Raw genomic sequence first — 26025 nt, forward strand, 5'->3', positions numbered from 1 at the left:
TATCCAGCTTAAGTAAAGAACCTCTCAATATCAAATTACTAAATATTACTATCACTTTCCTCTAGATTTCATTCTGTATTAGTTTTATTTCCTATAACCTGTTAGAACTTCTTAGTAGCTCAACATATGTACAAGTGGACAAAAATAATTAGGTAATGTACTGTGAGACATAAATCAATACCTCAGAACTGAAAAGCATTATAACAGATATAACTGAAACCAACTGAAATTCAAAAGAAATTACTTAAAACACATTTTAGCATCATATGCTATTAAAACCAAGTAAAAGTATGATTTCTAAAGAACAGAAATGAATGTGGCATTGACCTTGACAGCTTTCCAGAAACTTTTATGTTCTTATATTGAACACAATTCAAGTTCTGTTTGTTTGATAAACAGAATGATTTATTACATTCTGATGTAGCATATCCTCATTTTAACTTTCAATCTTATCTGAAAAGTTACCAACAACTCATTTATAAATTATACAACGTACGTGTGACTACATATGGTCAATACCTCTTTGGATAGTAACATAGTCATATGATTTTTCTGTATGGTTGAGCTAAAAAAAAATTGCTACATGTCTCCATTTCTCATCTTTCCCTTGTAAAGATACAGACCATTTTTATTCTATGGATGACTCCTTATAATGAAGGACATTCAAATATCTTTCAACTATTCAAATATATGTGTATTTGACAAATGTGTGTTTATGTAGGAGTTAATATATACTCTTACACATATAGAGTATTGACTCTACTGTGTCAATCCTATTCAGAGAATGATGGCTATTTCTTCATAATGGTTATTTCTTCATAACCAAAGAAAAACTGCTAATATAATCAGTGTACTGAGTAGTTATCATTTATTTCGAAATACATACTTTACACTCAGGTCAATTCTACATTTTACACACTGTTAGGAATGTAATTTACTTTCTTGCTCTGACAGGATATATCCAATGAAATATTTCATTGGCACACCATCAGAGAAACCAAAAAGGAGAAAAAGACCTACAAGGCAGAGTTAGTTAACACAGAGGCTTTATCTGTACAGTAAGATGTATGTAACTAGACTTCAGCCATCTATATGCAGAAAAAACGTTTACCATTAGTCTCACTGAAAGGATATACCAGTTCTTTTTTTCTAGTTATTCTCTATGGAATTGCATAAATATTGAGAAAATCTAGAAATAGATATACACATGCACATATAAAAATTATTGTCAGGGTATAAGTTACTGCTGCCCTGGGACCGCAATAATTTATGTAACATCTGTTTTCATATTTTCCTAATTTTTTCCCTAATTAACATGCATATTTAACGCATAAATGCCCAGACCACCTCTTTTTTCTGCTGACTGTGCCTCTTTATTTTTGAAGTTGTGCACTCCTAGGGAGAATTCAGGAGAGATGGAAACCAAAATCTTATTGGAAGCACTAATTTTATAATGTAAACAATGGTACTAAACCAACTTTCAAAAAAATACGAAAGTCCTAAAAGAGTTTTCACAATACTGGTTCAAACTGCCAACAATAGTCATGCACTTTACTTGAGGTCCAAATACCAACAACCAACATAGATGCTTAATTCCAATATTATATTAATCTTGATTCCTTTTTAATTTTTATAAAAACTGAGAAACCTACTATAAAATCTATGATTTCTTGACTTTGTAAATTCTGGTAGTATTTTAAAATTGCTATGCCTTAGGCAACAAACATACATAAGCACATTCCATATGGTAAGCATCAAGAAGTAAGTAATCAGCTATATGTTTTTGAATTGTAAGCTTCCAAATCCTGTGCAGATGTGAGGAAAGGGGAAAGTTTTTACTCTGAAGCTACATTCAAGTACAATCAACGTCTGAAAGATCTTAATCTGTACTGGGAAATTTAAAATTCAAAATACTACTTATCTTTATTTTTAATAGAAAAAGTAAAATTAGAGGCTAATCAAACAAATGCTACAATAACTAAAGTATTCCCAAATAACAATGTTTAATATGCCAACACTGTGACTCCATCTGTACTTACCTCACTTTAGAATTAAACACTTTGTATTTTAATTGCCTAGTTATGTGTTTCCTGCAGTCATTTATTACTTCTCATCTGTTGTCAGGACTGTTCTAGGCCTTTGTAAACACGGAAATTCTCAGCCCTCATAGAACTTACATTTTACTTGAGATATCAGACAGTATCCAATAATAGTGCGAACACATAACTGCAAACAGAGATCAATACTATTAAAAACAGGGAAAAGAGTGAGCCATGAGATTTTATAACAGGAGACTTGATGTAGCCCAGAGGTCAGCAAAGACTGAAAGAAAGACTATTTAAGACGAGGTCTGAAAAGTATGGGGCAGTCTAGGAATAGCAAGTACTAAGGTCTCAAAGCATTATAGGAAAAAATGGGCCAGAAGAAATCAATAAGGCAAAATTATCCATAGGGTTTTAAATACAGTATAATAATAAATTATACACTGAAAAATTATCAAATTTGGCTGAGTTATGGAGACAAGCAAGAAAGGTAAAGTGTGAGGTGACAGTAGATTAGACTAAAGTGATGGTGGGATCACTTCTCGGCCTTCTGGCTAAGATCAAGTGTAAAGTGATGGTGGTAAAGATGGGGAAGAGCAGGCAGAAAGATTTATGGGCCAACAGAAGAATTTGGTGAAAGATTTGGTTTTGTACAGGATGAAGTTGCATAACAATTCCATTCAGTGATATAAGGAAACCTGGAAGATGATCAGTTGTTGGAGGAATGAGACCAAGTTATATGAGAACACGTTAAAGAACCACCCCCTTGGAGATGTCTTGCAGGGATTTCAATGTAAACGTCAGAGCTATAATAGTCTGGAGCTTTAAGGAAGGTCTGGGCCAAAAACAAATTTAGAACTTACTAGGATATGGGTAGCAACAACAACAAAAAAGGCACCTACCTTGCTTTTCCCACTGAAAAACTCCCTGTATACATGCTGTATCTTCCTCGTTTCTAGCTATCATACCACATTAGAACAGAAAAATAAATACTTCATAATGTGACAAAGTCATATAGCTTGTAAATGGCTAACTTCATTAGGTATATTTGCCTTAAGTTGCTAAATGATAGCATTTATTGAAATGCCTACTTGAGATAAGAACTAGTAAAGATATGCTGAAGAATTCTAAAAATGTGCATCAGGTCATTAATCCTCACAATAACCTTGGAACTTAACAATTACTGAGCCTACTTTTCAGATGCGGACACTGAAGTTAGGGAAGTGTTCAGGGGTGCTAGTAACGCCAGTAAATGAGAGAGGCACACTTCCAAACCAAGCATACCTGAATCCACAGCCCATTTTCTTTCCACTACAAAGGAGGATAGCAGGTACCAGTCTTTAAAATAAATTTACCTCAGTTCCAAACCTGGCCCCAGAAGACCACTGCAGCTCTCTTATATTTCCTCACCTGCAATTTCTACCTTGCTAGGAAATACGGACACTTCAGGGAACATATAAAGCCTCTGCATATCACCATTCACATGATCTCTTCTGTCACCAGAGGAGTCACAGTTGGGAGAGGACTCAAAGCAGAAACTAAGGCTGATGCTGAAAGCTTTGGAAATTTCAGAGCACGGGTCATGGCAGGTCACCAGGTACAGTACCCCGGGTCCCCCTTGTTCTCCCCATCATGGAGGAAGGGGAGTTTCCATCAAAAGAGCCAGAAGCCAGTGTGATAGAAGCTGTGGGTAGAGAGTTCCTTAGTGGTTCTAAACATTATTGTACATAAAAATCACCTGAGATTTTTTTTTTAAGTTTATTTGAGAGAGAGCATGCATGCATGCATGCATGCATGGGGGGGGCGGGGGGGAGAGAATCCCAAGCAGGATGTCTGGAACCTGTGAGATTATGACCTGAGCTGAAGTCAAGAGTAAGATGATTAACCAACTGAGCCATCCAGGTGCCTCTTGAGAAGCTGCTTTAAATGAAGATGGGGGTGCCTGGGTGGCTCAGTTGGTTAAGCGTCCGGCTTCGGTTCAGGTCATGATCTCACGGTTCATGGGTTCGAGCCCAACATCAGGCTCTGTGCTGACAGCTAGCTCAGAGCCTGAACCCTGCTTCAGATTTGGTATTTCCCTCTCTCACTGACCCTCCCCTGCTCACACTGTCTCTGTCTCTCAAAAATCAATAAAAAACATTAAAAAAAAAATGGAGATTGCCAAGCAGATGTTCTCAAGGATCTGATACAGAAGTGGAAAAGATGACCCTTCAAGCTTTCTAAAAGATAGTGACCTACAGCAACCACTTTCCTTTCTTCTGCTTGTAATTTTTAAATTTGTTGAACATATATATTATTTAGTCCAATTAATTTGTACCCAACTTAATATAAACATTTCAGATATTTTTCTTAACAACGACTGTCAAGGTTCCTTCCCAACAGAAAGAGGGATGATTAAACAGTCTTATGATTAAAACTAAGTAATCTAGGGATATAGATGTCAAAAGACATGGGGATGTTTAAAAAGAGATGAATGGTTCATGAAGAACATTTTGTCACAAAACTTAACCTTTAGTGAAATATGTATATATAATAGTTGATTAAGGAATCCTGTAATTATTTGAGGGGGTCTAATACAGTACTAGTTACAGTAACCCTGTCAAGTGACACCAATGAATGTTAACATACACTGGTACCAAAGCAGCATTCAGAAAAGAAAATGTCTACTCTATTTTCAGACACTTCAGATCACTTAAAGTATGTCTATCTTTCCTTCTCCATGAACCACAACTGTCACCACGGAAGCATACACTCCAGTCATTGTCTCAGCAGCTCCCACCAACCTGGTCTACTGGTGCACTGAGTCAGGGCTCCCATAACAACATTCTAGTGACTGAAAGATTCAAACAGATTCCATGGGGCCCCTGGGTGGCCCAGTCAGTGAAGCATCTGACTCTTCATTTTAGTTCAAGTCATGATCCCAGAGTCATGGAATCAAGTCCCATGGAGCCTGCTTGAGATATTCTTCTCTCTTTCTCTCTATCTCTCTCTCTTTCTCAAAACAAAAACAAAAACAAAAACAAAAGCTAACAGGAGCTTGAGCACACTAACTTGCCCAAAATCTCAACATTAACAAATGGTAAAGCTGGGATTTGAACCCATGTGATATGAACCCAGAGTCCATGTGGTCTTAACCATTATAACATGGTATATTAATTTAAAGGCAATATTAAGTGTAATTTATATGACCATTAACTTGCTCTGTTCATGAACTCCCATAACCCTATAAACCTTTATACAGCCAACAGTCCCAAAAGTACTGACATAATATAAATCTTTCTTTCTGGCTTTTATGGTAAATGTAATGCTTCCATGTTGTCCTAATAATAAAGCACATCTTTGCTTCCTAAATGACTCCTCATCTTGAAATAGTACATAACATTATTTTCTCAGTCATCCTCATTTTCACTAACCACAGTTGGTACCAAGTTAGATCCCACACTACTAGAAGCTTCAGGTAAGACATAAGCCAATGCATATATAATGCAAGAAAATAACTTTTTGTGATTTAAAGATTGTATCTTCTACTATTTCTCTTGGTGCCCAACAAGATAATCTCTCTTCCCGATATCCTGGTTACATTTAGGATTTGTTTAGAAGCAAGCTCTAAATACCAACTTTCAACTAGCTTGAATAAGAAACAGATCATTCTCAATCACTCTGTATATATAAAAACCGAAGGAAGTCAGGTCAATTCTGAGACCTGCTTTGGGCACTTGGGGTTCATTCCAATCCTAAAGATCAATCTAAATGCCCTGAGAAAAGTTAGAGAATTCCAGGAACTGTGGTTTCCCTAAGAGAGCTGCAGATTCAATCTGACTCCATGAGATGAAAAATTCCCTTAAGCTTTAGTCTTCCTTAAGTCCAGTTCCTGTGGCAGATAGAAATAAGGTATGGAACTTTCAAAGTACACATCTTCCATAGGATAATAAGGAAATAAACATATTTGTAATTAAAGTATTCCTTTCTTTTAAGTATGTTCCTGTAACTAACATGAAAATAAGATTTTTGAAGAATTTTAGATTAAACAAGCTAAAAGTTTAAGCATTGTCCATAATTTTATTTTGTATTCTAAATTCTCAGTTTCAGACTAATTAAATTATTCCACATCTCATTAACTACTCCTCCTTATGATATTGCATTTGTTTCAGAGTTCCTTTTTTAATCTGCTGCCTTTTCATAACATTACCCGTCACCTTTTAGCCATGAACACTGTAATTTATCCTGTTCAAACTATGCAAAAAGAAAAACTCAGACCATACTTGATTACACTGGAGGAAAGTCTATGAAAGTAGTCACTGTCTCAAGTTATTCTAGCATTCTGAAAAAGGTTTAGTTCTCAGGAAACAGAAGTGGACAAAACTAATTATAATAAGACAGAGAACAGATAATAAGTTTGCTCTAAAAGGACTCAATTATTTAAGATACACGTTTTCTGCTGTGTGGCTCACGACTTTCTCATCACTTACTTAATACTACCAAACTACTGCTTCTTTACTGATCTCACCACCTATTAGCTTCTTCTCAAAAAGAAATAAAGAAAATTTAAACTGGATAATGCTGGGGATCATTAGCAGCATAAAAAAATGGCTGAATCAATTATCAGGCACTTAGTGAGTATTTTCAAAAGATAATTCCAGTAGTGGTGTAGAGTACAAACGATGAAACTGGCATAGTAGCTTCAGAAATGCAGGACCAAGTGACAAAGAATATGAGAAAAAAAAACGGTGGTAGGTAGACATAAAAATGAAAGGAAGAGAAATAAACTTAGTAAATTTCCAAGGTTTCTAATTGAGGAGCTAGGCAAAATGTTTAAGCTATGAAAGGACTAAACAAAGGTAGGAGAAGGGTAAGAAAAAAAGTTAAGAGAAAAAGCACATACTAAATCACTTCAATATACGGCTACCTCAGTATCTTGTACCCCTAAAAATGTAATGTTGCTCTGAGAATAAAAAAACAAATGAAATATCTCATTTTTGTTAACTTTATAACATTAAGTAATTTGAATTTGCTTACTAACATGAAGTTTCTAAACTCACAACTAATTCCGTAACTACTTGAGATTTTTTGTTTTTTAAGTTTCCTTGATTCTAAACAACACTGCTGGAAGCCTAGATGTATCTCCAACTACACACGCTCTTCAAACAGTTGCCAAATTGTCATCTCTATGATTCACCTAATATCTCACTTTGAGCAACTAACAGGTACAAATAATCCAGCTGAATTTTAAAGCTTGCACAAGGTTACTTGTTTAGTATAACACTTCAACAATATAAATAAAAAGATCATACCTCTGTTACTGCTTTAGTCTCCTAACTCAATAGAACAGCCATAAATTAATTTACTTTTGCTACTCAGAAGGATAACTCTTTAAGTGTATTCCTCAAACCACTTTAAAAGATTTAAAGAGGGGTGCCTGGGTGGCTCAGTCGGTTAAGTGTCCAGCTTCAGCTCAGGTCATGATCTCACAGTTCGTGGGTTCGAGCCCCACATCAGGCTTTGTGCTGACAGCTAGCTCAGAGCCTGGAGCCTGCTTCAGATTCTGTGTCTCCCTCTCTCTCTGACCCTTCCCTGCTCACGCTGTCTCTCAAAAATAAATAAAAAACATTAAAAAAAAAGATTTAAAGATTCTAAGCAAAATTATTACTATGGTCTCATATTACAATAAAATGTTTAAAACTAAGACTATTCAAAAATCCCATAAGAAAAATGCTCTCTGAGGTTAAAAAATTAGAAGCTGGTGAAACGAAAAGAAGAAAATATAAATATGATAAATGCAGTATACCAAAACTTTTGGTTTTATAACCAGATGGATTACAAAGTTATTTCAAAAAATTATTGTTTTCTATTTTGAATGCTGGAAATTCAGTAAGCAACTATTATTCTCCAAGGACAGAATCCCAAATAAGGAAGGCACCCAACTCTTATATGACATTAACAAAAATTGAACATCATTTCTTAGAAGATTGTCTTTGGGCAAAGTCTTCTGTGTTTATCTTTATAGTAATTTATCTCATCCAAGCTAACAGAAAGAAGATGTGACAGTAAATGCATGATTAACTACCACACTCCCACAAGGACAGATTTAAAAAGGGCTTGTTGGGGGGCACCTGGGTGGCTTAGTCGGTTAAGCATCTGGCTCTTGATCTCAGTTCAGGTCATGATCTAGTGGTTCATGAGATGGAGCCCAATGCGGGGCTCTGTACTGACAACACAAAGCTTGCTTGGAATGCTCTCTCTCCCTCTCTCTCTGCTCCTCCTCTGCCCTTGTGTGCACCATGCTCTCTGTGTCAATATAAACTTAAAAAGCAAAAAAACACAGGCTTGTCCAAAGCTTCAAAAAAGCTAGTAACCCTATTAAGGACACACTCGCCAGCCCTCTATACTAGCCCACTCCTTGCATAAGTGACTGAACACCAGACCACCTTCTGGAGCAGTATTTCTGGAAGGAAAAAAACCCTAAAGACTGGGTTATCTAATCTAAAATTGTTCATGCTTTTAAAATATGGCCTACAAATTCACTGAAAAATATCTTTTAAAATGACCTTATCTAAATGACCTATCTAATGTAAAGTACATTTACAATATGTAAAATACACTTTTAAACTTTTAACTGCCTTTCTGAGCAATGCCTGGTGATGTTAATTTCTCAGTCCGATACATGGGGTGGGAAGGGGGTGGGGAGAGGATATCCTAAAAGAAAGACTCTTCTTTGTGTTGTAAAAATGTCATTTTGTTTAATTCCCATAAAAGCTGTATGAAAAGTCCTATCATCATCATTATTCCTACTTGCTCTGAAAATGAAGAATGTAGGCATGGTTAAATAGATTTATTTAGTATCACACCGTTAATAACTAGTATTTAAACTCAGATCTGTAACTCTCCACAAGCCGTGTCCTTTACACAACATCATAATGCCTTCAAGTACACCTATGAGTAATGTAGGTCAAAATCATGTGGTGAGTTAAAGTGATTCCTTGGTCTCTACCTCACTGAAGTACCTCAGAAACCTACCATCAAAAGTGAAATTTGTATCCCCTATGACTGTGTACCATGAAGCTCAGACATCAGTTTCTCTCACTTTATTTTCACTCAGAAATATATTCTCTTGTATTTAATACTACAAAAGAAGAAACATCTCTTAAGTTCTATGCTTCAGTGGTTATACAACAAATTCTTAGTTTTCATTATGTAACCTTGGTAACCTTGATAGACCGTACATACATACACAGTTGCAAATCAGACTTTGTAAGAGGCAGCCCTTCTCAAATATCCCTAAAGTGGTGTGCAGGTTGGCCAAAGACAAAATACATCCTGAGCCTCATCTGTACAAACGTGTAATGAATACAGATGAATCCCAGAATAAGTCTTCAAATACAAATTATCATACATAGAACAAATAAAACTCCTAGAAAATTTAGATCCAGAGTTGAAATACCAATTAAAAAGGATTCCAAAGAAATTATTAAAATACTTCCTGGAGGCAATTCCAGAATTTCCTAATGAACTCATCACTCTTGACAGGGCTAAACTTCTTTTGACACTTAACAGAGTTCCTCAGTCAGAACACGTTTAAAGCGAGACAGAAGTTTCAGATTAGGCCACTTCTTCTGTCTCTTACAACAAAGGAGTACGTTGACCAGAAAATAGAGCTCACATGGCAATAAGATTCAGCCATATATGTATTATGTTATGTATAAGTTACTTTTAGGAAATAGATTGGTAAATCATTTTCTTAAGTATGAGAATTATAAAAAAACACTAGGTTCTGGGGCATCTGGTTGGCTCAGTCTGTTGAGTGTCTGACTCTTGACTTCAGCTCAGGCCACAATCTCATGGTTCATGAGTTCGAGCCCCACACTGGGCTTTGCACTGACAGTGCAGATCCGGCTTGGGATTCTGTCTCCATCTCTCTCTGTTCTTCCCTGCTTGCTTGCTCATGCTCTCTCTCTCAAAATTAATAAAGTTAAAAAGAAAACACTAAGTTCAAAAAATACTGTAGTTTATTTTCTTTTCATTATTATTACTCTAATTTGACCCTCAGTAGCTTTATTTTGAGCTATATTTAACCAAGATTTGGTGCCTAGAAACCACTTAACATAAGTTTATTAATTTCCTAAGAGTCATATTTTCAGTTCAATTTAGTCTCAGGTTTCCACATAGCCAAAACATCCATCTTCAGACTAGTATAGTTCTCCTCCAGACTAATATTTCTTCTTAAACAAAAAGCTCTCATCCAAGCAAAAACTCTTTACAAAGCAAGGGAGCTGCATCTCCTAATGGACTGGCCTTCTCAGCTTCATACAAGTAACAATAACAGTAACCTTGAGGTCATGGTTCAAAATGGTAGATAGTAAGATCCTGAACTCATTTCCTTTCATGGACACAACAATTTACAACCACATTTGTAATAATTCTCTATAAAGGAGACCAACATACTGGGTGAAAAGAGCCTCCACAATAAGGGAAAACACCAAGATGGGTAGAAGGGGCAGAGATATAATCTTGCCAAGTAATAAACCACATCCAAGGTGTGGTGCTCCATGTATAGGAGGAATCTCAAAGGTATGGAATTTTTCCCTGAGGAGTAAAAGATCCAAGCTCCATATCATACACCCCAACCTTTATATCCTATACAAGAGAGACAAAACCTCAAAATAGCTGGCTTTGAAAACCAGCAGGGAGCACATCCAGGAAAATTATAAAACTATAGGGAAAGGAAAACCCACTCTTAAAGGGCTCACACACACAGACTCATTCAATCCAGAAACTAATGCAAAAACACCAGATCAAAACAAAAGGAAGCAAAAAACAAAAAAACAGTGCACAAAACATGGGTAAAGGAGATCTACTTAACCAAACTCAGAGCAAGCAACTGAGAGGCAGGAGGGACTGAGACACTAGCAGCAGCCATCTTTGCTAGTTCGTTCATCCTTGCTGTCCCCAGAGTCCTGAGAGTGCCGTTTTGGAATCCTCCTTCAAGACTGCTAATGCCAGGAGATGGTACCCCACTAAGAGGCCCATACAGCCCAGCACCTCACCGGATCATGCAGCTGACAGGATGATAACTGTCTAACAGTATGCCTCAATGGGGGGCGGGGGAGGGTACATGCGGCCCCCACAGGGAGTACCTCTGGAGCACCAGGGCAAATTGCATTTCTGGGCCCCACAGAACAACTCCTACATAGGCTGCTCCTTCAAGACCAAGAGATGACTGAACTACCTAAACACAAGAAGAAGCAAACACAGGGCAAAATAAAGAGAAGAATATGTTCCAATCAAAAGAACAAGATAAAAAAAAAAAGTGGAGATAGGCAACCCACTCAATAAAGAATTCAAACTAATGGTCATAAAGATGTTTACCAAACTCATGAGATGAAAGGAGGAACATCATAAGAACTTCAATGAAGAGACAGAAAAGATATCCATACCAAGACACCTCATAATTAAAATGTCAAAAATTAAAAATAATGACAATCTTAAAAGCAGTAGGAAAAGGCATTAGTTACATATACTGGAACCCCCACAAGACTATCTGCTGATTCTTCAGCAGAAACTTCATAGGTCAGAAGAGAGTGAGCATGATATATTTAAAGTGCTAAAAAGGAAAAAACTGCCAACCAAGGATCAGGGATCATCTACCCAGCAAGGTTAGGTTAAGGGGATATAAAGAGTTTCCCAGACAAGAAAAAGAATTCGTCACTACTAAACTAGCTTTATAAGAAATATTAAAAAGACTTCACTAAACATAAAAGGAAAGGCCATAACTAAAAATAAGAAAATACATGAAAGAAAAATATCTCAATGGCACAAACACATAGACATGGCAGTGGATCAACGATTTATAAAGCTAGTGTGAGAATTTTTTTTAAAAAGTAGAAAAATCACCTAAATCTACAAAATTAGTTAAGAGATACACTAAGTAATAAGATGTAAAGTATGACTTCAAAAACAAAACATAGTGGCAAAAAAGAGTAAAAGTGTAGTGCTTTCAGGACGCTTAGAACTTAAATGACTACTGACTTAAAATAGACTGATAAATATATAGGTTGTTATATATGAACCTCATGGCAACCACAAACCAAAAATCTGTATTAGATACACAAAAAATAAAGAGAAAGGAATTCAAACCTAACACTAAAAAAAAAAAAGTCTATCAAATCACAAGGGAAAAGAGAAAAAGAAAAAGAAAAAAAAAAGGAACAGAGAAAAATTACATAAGAAATCAGAAAACCATTAATGAAAGGGAAATAAATACATATCAATAATTATTTTCAATGTAAATGAATTAAATGCTCCAATCAAAAGACCTAGGTGACCAAATGGGTTAAAAAAACAAGACCTATCTATATATTGCCTACAAGAGACTCATGTTGGATCTAATGATACACCATAGATGAAAAGTGAAAAGATGAAAAAAAAATTCCATGCAAATGGAAACAAAAAGAAGGCTGGAGAAGCAATACTTAATATCAGACAAAATGCAGGTAGCAATGTTATATCAGACAAAATGAACTTTAAAACAAAAGCTGTAACAGGAGACAAAGAAGGAATTATATAATAATATAGGGATCAATCCAACAAGAAAACAGATATAATATGTATAAATATTTATGCACTAGAGGAGTACCTACATATAAAGCAAATATTAACAGACAAAAAGGGAGAAATTGACAGTAATATAGTAACAGTAGGGGACTTTAACAGTCCACCTATATCAACAAACACATCATCTAGACAGAAAACTAATAAGAAAACACTGGCCTTGAACAAACATTAGGTGAGATATACTAAATAGATATATACAGAACATTCCATGAAAATCCAGCAGAATATACATTCTTCTCAAGTGCAAATGGAACATTCTTCAGAATATTATCACCTTAAGTCACAAAACAACTCTCAATTTAAATTTAAAAGAAGACTGATCTATCATACCAAGCATCTAGTATATACAATGTACTAGAAATAACTACAAGAAGAAAAATGGAGGAAAAAAGAAGAAAACTGGAGAAAACACAAACAACACATGGAAATGACTCAACATGCTAATGCAACTAATAAGTCAAAAAAGAAACCAAAGAGGAAATCAAAAAATATCTTAAGATGGGGCACCTGGGTCACGATCTCACTGTTCCTGAGTTCCACACCAACATCAGGCTCTGTGTTAACAGCTCAGAGCCTAAAGCCTGCTCCAGATTCTCCATTGCCCTCTCTCTGCCCCTCCCCTCCCAATACAAGCCCACCTCCATAAACAATAAAAATCTATAATGGAAATCTGACCTTACAACTAAAGGAACTAGAAAAAGGAACAATGCCCAAAGTTAGCAGAAGGAAGGAAATAATAAAAGATCAGAGGAGAAATAAAATAGAGAGTTAAAAAAAAAAGTAAAAAAAGACTAACTAAACTAAGAATAACTCTTAGAAAAGAAACTCTTCTGGGCATAATTTAACTTGGTGGGATAATCTTTGAAAAAATTTATAAACCTTTAGCAAGACTCATCCAAAAAAAAAAGAAAAATAAAAAAGGGCCCAAATAAATAAAATCAGTAATGAAAGATTTACAACCAATATCACAGAAATATATTAGTATGAAAAATTATACAGCAAAAAATTGGACAACCTAGAAGAAATGAATAAATTCCTAGAAACACAATCGTCTAAGACTGAATGAGAAAGAAACTGAAAATCTAAAGATAAATAATTAGTTACTAGTAAGAAGCTTGGATCAATAATCAAAAAACACCCAACAAACAGAAGTCCAGGACAAGATGGCTTGATATGTGAATTTTACCAAACATTTAAAGAAGAGTTAATACCTATCTTTCTCAAACTATCCCCCCCCCCAAAAAAAAACTGAAGAGAAAGGAATGCTATCAAGCTCATTTTACAAGGCCAGCATTACCATGACCTAAACCAGAGAAAGACACTACAAAAAAGAAAATTGCAGGCCAATATCACTGATGAACATAGATATAAAAATCCTCAAAAAATATTAGCAAGCCAAATTTAGTAATACAGTTAAAGGGTCATACACCATGATTAAATGGGATGCATTCCAGGGGTCTAATGATAGTTCAATATCCACAAATCAATGTGCTACACCATATTAACAAAAGGAAGGATAAACATCATATGATCATCTCAAAAGATGAGGAAGAAGCACTTCTCATAATTTAACATCCATTTATGATAAAATCTCTCAACAAAGTGGAAACAGAGGGAATGTACCTCAACATAATAAAGACTACATATAATGGCAAAAAGCTGAAAGCTTTTCCTGTAAGATCAGGAATAAGACAACAATGCCTACTTTCACCACTTTTCTTCAACACAGTGTTGGAGGTCCTAGCCCCAGCAATTAGGCAAGAAAAAAAAAAAAAAAACACCCTAAAAGGCATCCAAACTGGAAAGGAAGAAGTAAAACTTACTGTTCACTGACGACATGATACAATAAATAGAAGTCCCTAAAGCCTGTACCCAAAGACTACTGGAATAAATGAATTAAGTAACATTGAAAGATACAAAATCAATGAGATCTGTTGCATTTCTATACACTACTAACAAACTATGAGAAAGAGAAATTAAGAAAATAATACCATTTACAATTGCATCAAAAAGAACCAAATACCCTGGAATAACTTTAACCAGGGAAGTGAAAGATCTGTATGTTAAAAACTCTATGACAATGATGAGAAAAAAAAAACTGAAGACCACACAAATAATTGGAAAGATATATAGCATGCTCATTGATAAAAATTAATATTCTTAAAATGTCCACGCTATTCAAAGTAATCTACAGAGTCAATGCAAATTACATCAAAATTACAATGGCATTATTCATAGAAAGAACAAATAATCCTAAAATTTGTATGGAACTACAAAGATCCCAAGAAGCCAAAATTCAGGATATGCCTCTAAATTTCAAACTATACTACAAAGCTCTAGTAATCAAAACAGTATGATACTGGCATAAAAGCAGAAACAAGGCTCAATGTAACAGAACAGAGAATCCAAATATAACTATAACCTCATGTTTATATGGTCAATTAGTCAATGACAAAGAGGCAAGCAGTGGGGAAAAAAGTCTCTTCAATAAATAGTGCTGAAAAAACTAGACAGCTGCATGGGAAAAAAATGAAAATGGACCACTTTTATACACCACATACAATATTCAACTCAAAATGGATTAAAGACTTAAACATAAGACCCGAAACCATAAAACTTCTAGAAGAAAATGTAGGCCGTAAGTTCTTTGACATTCTTCTTAGTAATATTTTTTATCTGTCTCCTCAGGGAAGGATAACAGAAGCAAAAACAAACAAATGTGGGATTATATTAAACTAAAAGTGCATAGGGAAGAAAACCATCAACAAAATGAAAAGGCAATCTACTCAATGGGAAAACAAATTTCCAAGTAATATTTCCAGTAAGGGATAACATGAAAACATACAAAATATATAAAGTCATACAACCCAGTATCAAGAAACAAATAACCCAAATTAGAAAAGGACAGAGGAAGCGAATACATATTTATTCAATAAACACAAAGAGATGGCCAACAAGCACATGAAAAGATGCTCAATATGACTAACCATGAGGAAGATGTAAATCAAAACCACAATGAGATATCACCTCACACCTGTGAGAAAGGATAGTATCAAAAAGACAAGACGTGGGGAGCCTGGGTGGCTCAGTCGGCTGAGCGTCCAGCTTCGGCTCAGGTCATGATCTCACGGTTCGTGGGTTCAAGCCCCGCATTGGGCTCTGTGCTGACAGCTCAGAGCCTGTACCCTGCTTCAGACTCTGTGTCTCCCTCTCCCTGACACTCTCCTGCTCACACTGTTTCTTAAAAATAAATTTAAAAATTATAAAAAAAAAAAAAAAAGAAGAAGTAACAAGTGTTGGTGAGGATGTGGAGGAAAAAGAAACTCTGTGCTCCACCTGTGGTAATGTAAAGTGGTGTGGCCACAATGGAAAACAGTAAGGAAGTCCCCAAAAAAATTTTAAAGTAGAGGACCACCATAAAACCCAGCAATTCCACCTCCAGGTATCCACCCAAAGAAAATGAAAGTTCTAATTCAAAAACACATATGCTCTCCTATGTTCACAGCAGCATTATTTACAATAGCCAAGATGGAAGCAAGCTAAACGTGCACTGATAAACGGATAAAGAAGATGTGGTATGTACAAGCACACAGAGACACACAGACACACAATACAATATCATTCAGACATGAAAAAATTGAAATCTTTCCATTTGCAACAATATGGATGGACCTCAAGAGTATTAGGCTAAATGAAATATATTGGACAGAGAAAGACAAATACCATATGACTACATGTATATGTGGAAAACTTTATTTAAAATGAACAAACAAAACATAAACAGACTTAGATACAGAAAAACTGAAGGTTGCTGGGCAGGGAGCAGAGTAGGGGGAAAATGAATGAAATAAGTGAAGAGGCTTAAGAGGTACAATCTTCCAATTATAAAATAAAGACACAGATATAACAAAACATTGAGAATACAGTTACTAACATTGTAACAACTTTGTATGGTGACAGATGGTAACTACACTAACTGTGGTGACCATTTCATAATGTATATACATATCAAATCACTATGTTGTTTATTCTTCAATAAAAAACAACAATCACTTCAGTGTCTTTGCATGAATGAATGACTCAACTTGATTTTTTAAAGGAGTCAAGCTCTTAAACCACAACAAATAATAATCACAGAATACTAAATACTTTTATAAAATAATACAATCTAAACATACAACAAGCAATCTTCTAACACTCTATGGACCACGTATGTCAGAAAATCGAGAACTTTTAGGACTTCAAGTATCAGTGAGACTCAATTATAAGTAGTATACTGATTTAGATATATAAATGTCTAATTTACCTGGCATTTTTAGCAACCAGAATTCTCCTTAACAGCACTTCTGTTTTTAGAACTTAAAGTACCATTTTAATTATCCCACAGAGCTTAAATTATGCTAAGAGTTTGTTTGGACCAAAAAAAAAAAAGGACCAAATATATGTAAAAAGGAAAAAAGATAAGTCTTTCAGTAACCAGAATATTTGACCATGTAAGAAAACAAAATTCACCATATGTGAGGGTTCATTTTATCAATATCTGTGATTAAGGATCAGGAAAGTGTGTTTCATTGTGGGGGGATATAACAGTAAATACTACATACATATAGTAACATGCTCAGTTGTAACAACAAATCTTGTGAGGTTTCTGTGAGTTAAGTAAAAAAAGGGGGGGGGGGCGCTTTGTTAACCTCCAATAATGCAGTACAGAAATTACATTTATGCTTTGTGTAACAATAGAGGTTTTCAAGATACTGAGTAGACTTTTTCAAACAAAGATGAAGATCATTCACCAAATTACTGTGACTACTGTAGTATACTCTGAAAAACATGACAAATCATAGGAGCCTGCTCTGTAGTTCTAGGCACATTTATCTTGAGTCTCTTTCTTCTAAATTATGATGGACTAGAACACAAGAAAAATAGGTCTCCTCTCCCATCACTACCCTACTGCCCACCTCTCTGCCTCTTTCACCATAAAGTCAGTCATAAACTGCTTCCTACAGTCTAATTTTCCTCAAATGTTCTTACTTTATTATTATTTACTTAAATCTTTGGTTATCTGTGATATATGAAACATGAGAGTATAATTAATGTAAAATAAAGGACTGGTATGGTATTTAACAAGGAAAATTATGATTCGTATTTATTAATTTGTATGGAAATTTTTATATAATTTTTGGAATGCACAAATAAAAATAATTAGCATAAGAAATACTTAATATAATTAAATATGAGAGAACGTCCTCCAGCAGAGAAAAGTTAACAGCACTTTATAGTAGTTACACCTTTATAAGGGTTCAGAATTCATACATTGAAAAAATCTTTTCGTGAAAACTCAAAAAAAACACCTTAACACACAGGTCATTTTTATACTAAACAAAAACAACAACAAAATAACCCAACACTAGCAAATCAAAGAAGGATCTCAATAGCTTCCCTCTTATAGCTTCAATAGCTTCAGATAAAACAAATAAAATTTTATGGAAGAGAATGATTAAACACGCAAAAGCTGCTAAGATTAAAGTGAGGTATTTTCCAGAATATCTTCGTAAAGTGTAATGTACAAATAATACTACAGAGAAGAGAAGTGATCTAAGTAGGTAACTATTGAAAAAGGTTTTTTTTTTTAACTTTCATTATTTGCAAGCTATTTAGAAGAGTATTGTTAGATTGAGGTAATCATAATCCATTAATACAAATTGTAATTTAAAATATTTTCTCAATTAACACGTAGTGTGCACTATTTAAAAATTCCATATATGAAAGTGAATAAAAATTAATAGAAATTTAATCCATTTTCAAGTTTTACATAATGACCTGTGGTCACTTGTAACATGGAAACCATATTCTCAACTTTCTGTACTCATCCCAGTTAATAAAATACCTGCACCTAACTACAAATATTTTCTTTTTTATATATGAAATCTGCAATTACCAGAAATTATAAAGGAAGAAAAACCAAGGTTGCTCCAAGTCAAAAACAAAACAAAACTTTAGTGCATCTGCAAACTCACAGCTGATTCTCTCAGTCCCCAATTCAGTTTCATGCCTGCTAACTTCTGAAGAGCTGCAATCAGCACCACAGCCTACAGGACCTACGGTAATCAGAGAAAAATGACTTCTCCTATCTTGAAAGACAGACTAACAGTCTTTTTGTTTATGACGTTTACTGGGAGTTTCCTGTTACTAAAATACTGCTTATTATGCAACCCACTAAGAGGAAAACTATAGCATCATTTCAATAGATTCAGAAAAATTTTTATAATATTTAATAGCATTTATGAATTTTAAAAACTAAACACAACTTTTAGCTAGAAAAAAACAGCTTAAAGTGATGACATGAATGAAATGTATCCTTCTAAAAATGTACAGCAAACATAATATATAATGGTGGCATATCGGAAGCACTACCCTTCAAAAAGGAATAAGACAGATGTCCACTATTACCACTCTTACTCAAGCCTGTACTAAAACTTCAAGATAGAATAGTAAACAAATCAATAATAAAAGGCATGAGTACAAAAAAAAAAAACAAAGTTGTCACTTTTTTCGATGTAATAGTCAACTAAAAAAAAACCAAGAGGCTCTACAGACATTTCATAAAATTTTAATAAGAGAATTCAGAATGTTTTCTGGATATATGCAAAAATAAATTTTCTGATTTTGATTTAATCCATGATTCTCTCCTTCCCTTTCTGTGTGCTCTAATGTTGGCTCAAGTCTTCATTCAAAAACAATATATTAAGTGCTAAAGCTTACCAATGGGATAGAGTGCCTCCCTTCTCAGGTCTCTTACATTTCCACTGCTTTTCATTCTTAAACCAAATTACTTCTGTAATTAAAATAACCTTTTTAGTTGCTAGTCTTTGGCCACATCATCCGAGTGGGCCAATATCTCTAAATATATTCTAAAATGTCTCCAACATATCCTATTTCTTTCCTATATCAGAATAAACCAGTCACAACTCATTATTCTTAGCAAAACAAAACTCGATTTACTTAAAAAATCACTTCGCAGCTGCTAAAATTAAGAGGACTTTGCCAGGTCCCTGCTCAGCCATGTAGCCCTCAGTGGTATTTTTACATTTATTTCTTACCATTTCCCTTACCAGCATTTTACTTCCTTGACTCAAGTATCATGCAAAAATCTGAAACATATTATCTACCACATGCTTCCAGAGGATGCCCACTGTTTACATATATAACTGCATTTGTGGGTCTGACTCACCATACTTTTCTCATTTCCTATCTCTAATTCAGTTTCTAATCCATGATGAGTTTGTTTGTTGTTTTAATTATCACTCAGTTCATATTTTACAAATTTTTTTAAAATCTAGCAAAATACAGTACTAGCAATATACTTGGCTATTTAACTTTTCAAATGAGACATTTTTCCTCAACATTATCTTTATAAAAGTACAAATTCCTTTTTACGTAACTCTTGCCATTTTGAATTACTGAAATTGTTCCCTCAATGGTCCAAATGTAAGGTCCTGAGACTTTATACCCCTTAATTTCTCTATAACCCTAATAACCAAGATCTCCTTCCTAAAACTCTCTCTTTGCCTGGTTTCTATCATTGTTTCCCCAGCAACAAACTCATCAATGCTGCCACCTACTTAACATATAGGGGTTCTCCAAGATCTATGTTTTCTTTAGCTTCTTGTTTCATTTCTTTCTATCATTCTTTTTTTGTAGGTTTTTTTTTAAGCTGAACATCTCATTCAAATTTCCTGTCTTCAACTATCATCTTCTGTCCTGTCCCTATGTCTCTAGTTCTGACCTGGATCCAACATCTAGACCACGCTCACATGTACATACATATCAGCCAGAGTATCTGCACACTGCCAGTGGGTTGGATGCTGCTTCATATGACTTCTCTACACTTCTCTGGATAATCACTATGCTGACAGATGAAGCTAGCACTGAAGAGAAACCTACTCACCATCTCCAATCATTCCCTATCTTTCTTCATCTGATAGTCCATATCAACACCTTAAGTATACTTTATCACAGAACTCATTATATTTCTCCAGAACTTTCTACTACTCCACCTTCATCGTTTTCATGGAAATTTTGAGTCCTCAATAATTTTGTTTTGTACCTTCAGATCCATGTTGTTGCGCTATTTTGCTGAATAACATTGTGTTATCTATCAAATCTGTCTCTTTTCATTATCCAGTGTCATACCTTAACGAATCTTAATATCTCTTAATGAAGCTGCTACAGCTGTCAGCTTCCTAACTAGTCTCCCACCTGCAGTCCCTTACTTTTCTTTTCTGAGACTTATTATGTGCTGCAAACATAATCTAATCATCTCACCCAATGCTCACCCAAATTCCTTATCACTGTAACTTATCCTTCACCTTACTTCTATTCTTACTTTATGTAGTCTACTAAATAAAACATCTCTGTTCTTCACTCCTGATGTTTCTTCTGGCTAACAGGGTCTACCTTTCCTTTACACTAGAAAAAACTGGAAGGAGTAGAGAAATCAACTCAACAAAACCTAATAATGCAGTAGATAAAGATGATGAGTGACAAGAATCCAGATGATTCTCAGGTTTCTCCTTTATACAATAAGATACACAGTACTGGTCACTGAAAACTGTGGGCATTTAAGGAGAGGGTCAGAACTTATACTGTGAAGTGACCAACATACCAAAGTGAACACTGATACCAGATTGGCAGGTGGGCATGTAGATCTCCATCTCAGAAGACAGGTGTAGTGTAGAAATTTTACTCTCGGGGGCACCTTTGTGGCTGTCAGGGAAGTGTCTGGCTTCGGCTCAGGTCATGATCTCACAGTTCATGAGTACAAGCCCCATACTAGGCTCCACACTGATGCCAAGCCTGCTTGGGATTCTCTCTCTCTCCCCCTCTCTCTGCCCCTCCCCCACTCTCTCTCTTTCTCTCTCTCCCCCTCTCAAAATAAACTTAAAAAAAGAGAGAGAGCGATTTCAGGATAGCTATAATAGGGATGATAATTTAGGCCACAGATTTGCTTAGAAAACTAACATAGTTCAATTTGAAAGACTCAGCCTAGAATGTCAGAAAGAAGAGACAGTCAGAAGCCAGGTAGAGAAGAACGAACTAGGAGAATGAAAAACAACAACCAGAACAATGTGATTTAACAAAGAGCAAGGGGAAAAAAATACATTCTGAAGAACGCACAGTCTGTAATGCTGAATGCTACTAAGAGGAAGAATAAGCAAGTAAGATTTTTAAAAATCCATTAGATTGAGTAACAAAGGGGTCTCAGCGGTGCCCGCGGTTTTGACAATGGAATAACCAGAGTGGTGGTATTTAAAGGATGAGAGTGGAAGGTAAAAAATGAAGGTGAAATGTAGAGACAATGCCTTCAAAATATTAGGCATGAAAGGGAAGAGCAATGTCATAGAGAACGATATAGGACAATACATGTACTACCCATAAAACATTTCAAATTGTGCACTGTTACGTTGTGCACATCTAACTTTTCTCTTACTGCTAGCTGTCAATCTAACATTACTCTGCCCACTAAGGTCAGAAATAAGGCAAGATGCTCACTATGACCACTACGACTCTTTTTCTGGACATATCAGTCAATAAATAAGACTAGAGAAAGCCATTAGAAGTATGAAAAACAAGAATTGGAAAAGAATAAACTATTACAAACAAAAATTTTAGGGACAACAAATATTTGCAGATATCCTGATGAATACCTGGAAAACCCTAAAAACTCAATGTCAAAACTCAAGAACAAAATAATTTACCAAGGTAGCAGGATATAAGACAAACATGAAAAAAATCAGTAATGCTCACATACAGAAATAAAACCAGATAGAATATAATGGATGAGAAAGCACCATTTAAAATAGTAATAAAAAAGATTAAATACTTAGGAACAAATTGAAATGTTCAAAACCTCCATAAAGAAAAATAAACACTCTTAAAAGAGACAAAAGTAATCCTGAACAACTGAAAATAAATACTTTGTCTTTGGGACATCTCAACATCAATACACCATAAAATTATAAATATAATTTGAACCTAATTAAAATATGACTGACCTTTTAGTGGAGCTAGACAACTTGATACTGAAGTTCAAGTAGAAAAGAAACATTCAAGAAAGTCTAGGAAATACTGAAAAAAAATGAATATATGGGAACCTTGTTAAAACATACTACATACATTGGGCAAACTGGGTGGCTCAGTCAATTAAGCATGTGACTTCAGCTCAGGTCATGATCTCACCATTCATGAGTTCAAGCCCTACATTGGACTCGGTGGTGACAGCTAGAAGCCTGGAGCTTGCTTCAAATTCTGTGTCTCCCCCTCTTTCTGTGCCCCTCCCCCACTCATATTCTGTCTCTCAAAAACAAATAATAAAAACATTTAAAAATATTTTTTTAATTTTAAGCATACTACATTTCTTTGTGTCTTCTTCAATTTCTTTCATAAGTCTCCTATAGTTGTCAGCAAACAGGTCTTTTACATCTTTGGTTAGATTTATTCCTAGGTATTTTATGGTTTTTTGTGCAATTGTGAATGGGATCAGTTTTTTTATTTCTCTTTCTGTTGCTTCATTTTTGGTGTATAAGAATGCTACGGATTTCTCTATGTTGATTTTGTACCCTGCACCATTACTAAATTCACTGATCAGTTCTAGAAGGCTTCTGGTGGAGTCAGTTGGGTTTCCCATGTAGAGTATCATGTCATCTGCAAAGAGTGAAAGTTTGACGACTTCTTTGCGATTCTTTGCCTTTTGTTTTTGTTGTCTTATTGCTGATGCTAGGACTTCCAACAGTATGTTCAACAACAGAGGTGGGAGTGGACATCCCTGTCATGTCCCTGATTTCAGGGGAAAAGCTCTCAGTTTTTCCCCATTGAGGATAACATTAGCTGTGGGCTTTTCATAAATGGCTTTTACGATGTTTAAGTAAGTTCCTTCTATCCCGACTTTCTCGAGGGTTTTTATTAAGAAGGGATGTTGTATTTTGTCAAATGCTTTTTCTGCATCTATCGACAGAATCATATGGGTTTTTTCTTTCCACTTGTTAATGTGATGTATCACATTGATGGATTTGCGAATAATGAACCAGCCTTGTAACCCAGCAATGAATCCCACTTGATCATAATGGATAATTCTTTTTATATGCTGTTGAATTCAATTTGCCAGTATCGTTAGTATTTTTGTATCTGTATTCATTAAGAATATTGGCCTGTAGTTCTCTTTTTTTGTTGGGCCTCTGTCTGGCTTAGGAATCAAAGTAATATGTGCTTCATAGAATGAGTCCGGAAGTCTTCCTTCCATTTCTATTTTTTGGAATAAATTGAAAAGGATCGGTGTTAACTCTGCTTTAAATGTCTGGTAGAATTCCCCTGGGAATCCATCTGACCCTGGGCTTTATTCATTGGGAGATTTTTGATAACTGATTCGATTTCTTCACCGGTTATGGGTCTGTTCAGATTTTCTCCTTTCCCGTTTAAATTTTGGTAATGCATGTGCATTTAGGAATTAGTCCATTTCTTCTAGATTGTCCAGTTTGTTGGCACATAATTTTTCATAGTAATCTCTGATGGTTGCTTGTATTTCTGAGGGATCTGTTGTAACAGATCCATTTTCCTTCATGATTTTGTCTATTTGAGTGTTCTGTCTTTTCTTTCTGAGGAGCCTAGCTAGAGGTTTATCAATTTTGTTTATTTTTTCAAAAAAACCAACTCTTGGATTCATTAATCTGTTCAGTTGTTTTTGTGGATTCTATCTTGTTTAATTAAGCCCTGATCTTTATTATTTCTCTCCTTTTGCTGGATTTGGGGTGCTCTTGCTGCTCTCTTTCTAGTTTCCTCAGGTGCTGTTAGGTTTTGAGTTTGCGCTAGAAAAAGTTTGTTGAAATAGGCCTGGATTGCAATGGACTTACCTCTTAAGACTTGCCTTTGCTGCATCCCAGAGAGTTTGGATGGTTGTATTTTCATTTTCATTTGTTTCCATATATTTTTAAATTTTCTCTCTACTTGCCTGGTTTGCCCAGTCATTCTTCAGTAGGCTAGTTTTTAACCTCCATATTTATGGAGGTTTTCCAGACTTCTTCCTGTGGTTCATTTCAAGTTCCATAGCATTGTGATCTGAAAGTGTGCATGTATGATCTCAAGGCGTTTGTATTTATGGAGGGCTGTTTTATGACCCAGTACGTGATCAATCTTGGAGAATGTGCCATGCACACTGGAGAAGAAAGTGAATTCCCTAGCTTCAGGATGCAGAGGTCTAAATATATCTATTAATTCCATCTGTTCCAGTGTGTCATTCAGGTCCACTGTTTCTTTAGTGATTTTCTGTCTGGCTGACCTATCCATTGTTGTAAGAGGGGTATTAAAGTCCCCTGCAGTTAACACATTCTTATTGATAAAATTGTTTCTGTTTGTGATTAGTTGTTTTATGTATTTGGGTGCTCCAAAATTTGGCGCATAGATATTTATAATTGTTAGCTCTGTTTGATGTAGAGACCGTGTAATTATTAAATAATGTCCTTCTTCATCTTTTGTTACTGCCTTTAAAGTCCAGTTTGTCCGGTATAAGTATGGCTACTCCAGCTTTCTTTTGGTTTCCAGTCGCATGGTAGATATTTCTCCATCCCCTTACTTTTAATCTGATGGTGTCTTCAGGTCTAAGGTGAGTCTCTTGTAGACAGCAAATAGATGGATTGGGTTTTTGATCCATTCTGCTACCCTGTGTCAGTTAACTGAAGCATTCGGTCCATTTACATTCAGTGTTATTATTGAAAAATGTGGGTTTAGATACATTATGTTCCCTGTAGAGTGCATGTTTGTAGTGATGTCTCTGGTACCTTTTATTCTTTGCTACATTTCCCTCATAGAGTCCCTCTTAGGATTTCTTGTAGGGCTGCTTTGGTGGTGATGAATTCTCTCAACTTTTGTTTATTTGGGAAAACCTTTATCTTTCCTTCTATTTTGAAGGACAGGCTCACTGGATAAAGAATTCTTGACTGCATTTTCTTCCTTTTCATCACATTGTAGATTTCCTGCCATTCCTTTCTGGCCAGCCAAGTTTCACAAAGAAATAGAAAAACATTCCGTGCTCATGGATCAGAAGAATAAATATTGTGAAACTATCTTTATTACCCAAAGCAATTTACACATTCAAGGCAATTCCCATGGGACCACAAAAGACCACGAATAGCCAAAGTAATATTGAAGAAGAAAACCAAAATGGGAGGCATCACAATCCCAGAATTTAGCTGTACTACAAAGCTATCATCAAGACAGTATGGTATTGGCACAAAAACAGACACATAGACTGATGGAATAGAATAGAGAACCCAGAACTGGACCCACAAGTGTATGGCCAATTAATCTTCGACAAAACAGGAGA

At 35.3% G+C, this 26025-nt stretch overlaps 1 protein-coding gene across 2 annotated transcripts in view; it reads right to left on the reverse strand.

Moving 5' to 3' along the window:
* Positions 1-26025, reverse strand: part of TBC1D5 (TBC1 domain family member 5) — a 486227-nt gene that overhangs the window by 395258 nt on the left and 64944 nt on the right. The window contains exon 3 of one of the 2 annotated variants that reach the window (XM_029940339.1): positions 18668-18748. The exons of the other annotated variant lie outside the window; for it this stretch is intronic. The gene's annotated coding sequence lies outside the window, so the exon portion shown is untranslated. The remainder of the gene's footprint in view (positions 1-18667; positions 18749-26025) is intronic. 2 annotated transcript variants of the gene reach the window in all.

The sequence above is a fragment of the Suricata suricatta genome, chromosome 5 (genome assembly GCF_006229205.1).
Source record: "Suricata suricatta isolate VVHF042 chromosome 5, meerkat_22Aug2017_6uvM2_HiC, whole genome shotgun sequence".
In the NCBI taxonomy this organism is placed as follows: Eukaryota; Metazoa; Chordata; class Mammalia; order Carnivora; family Herpestidae; genus Suricata; species Suricata suricatta.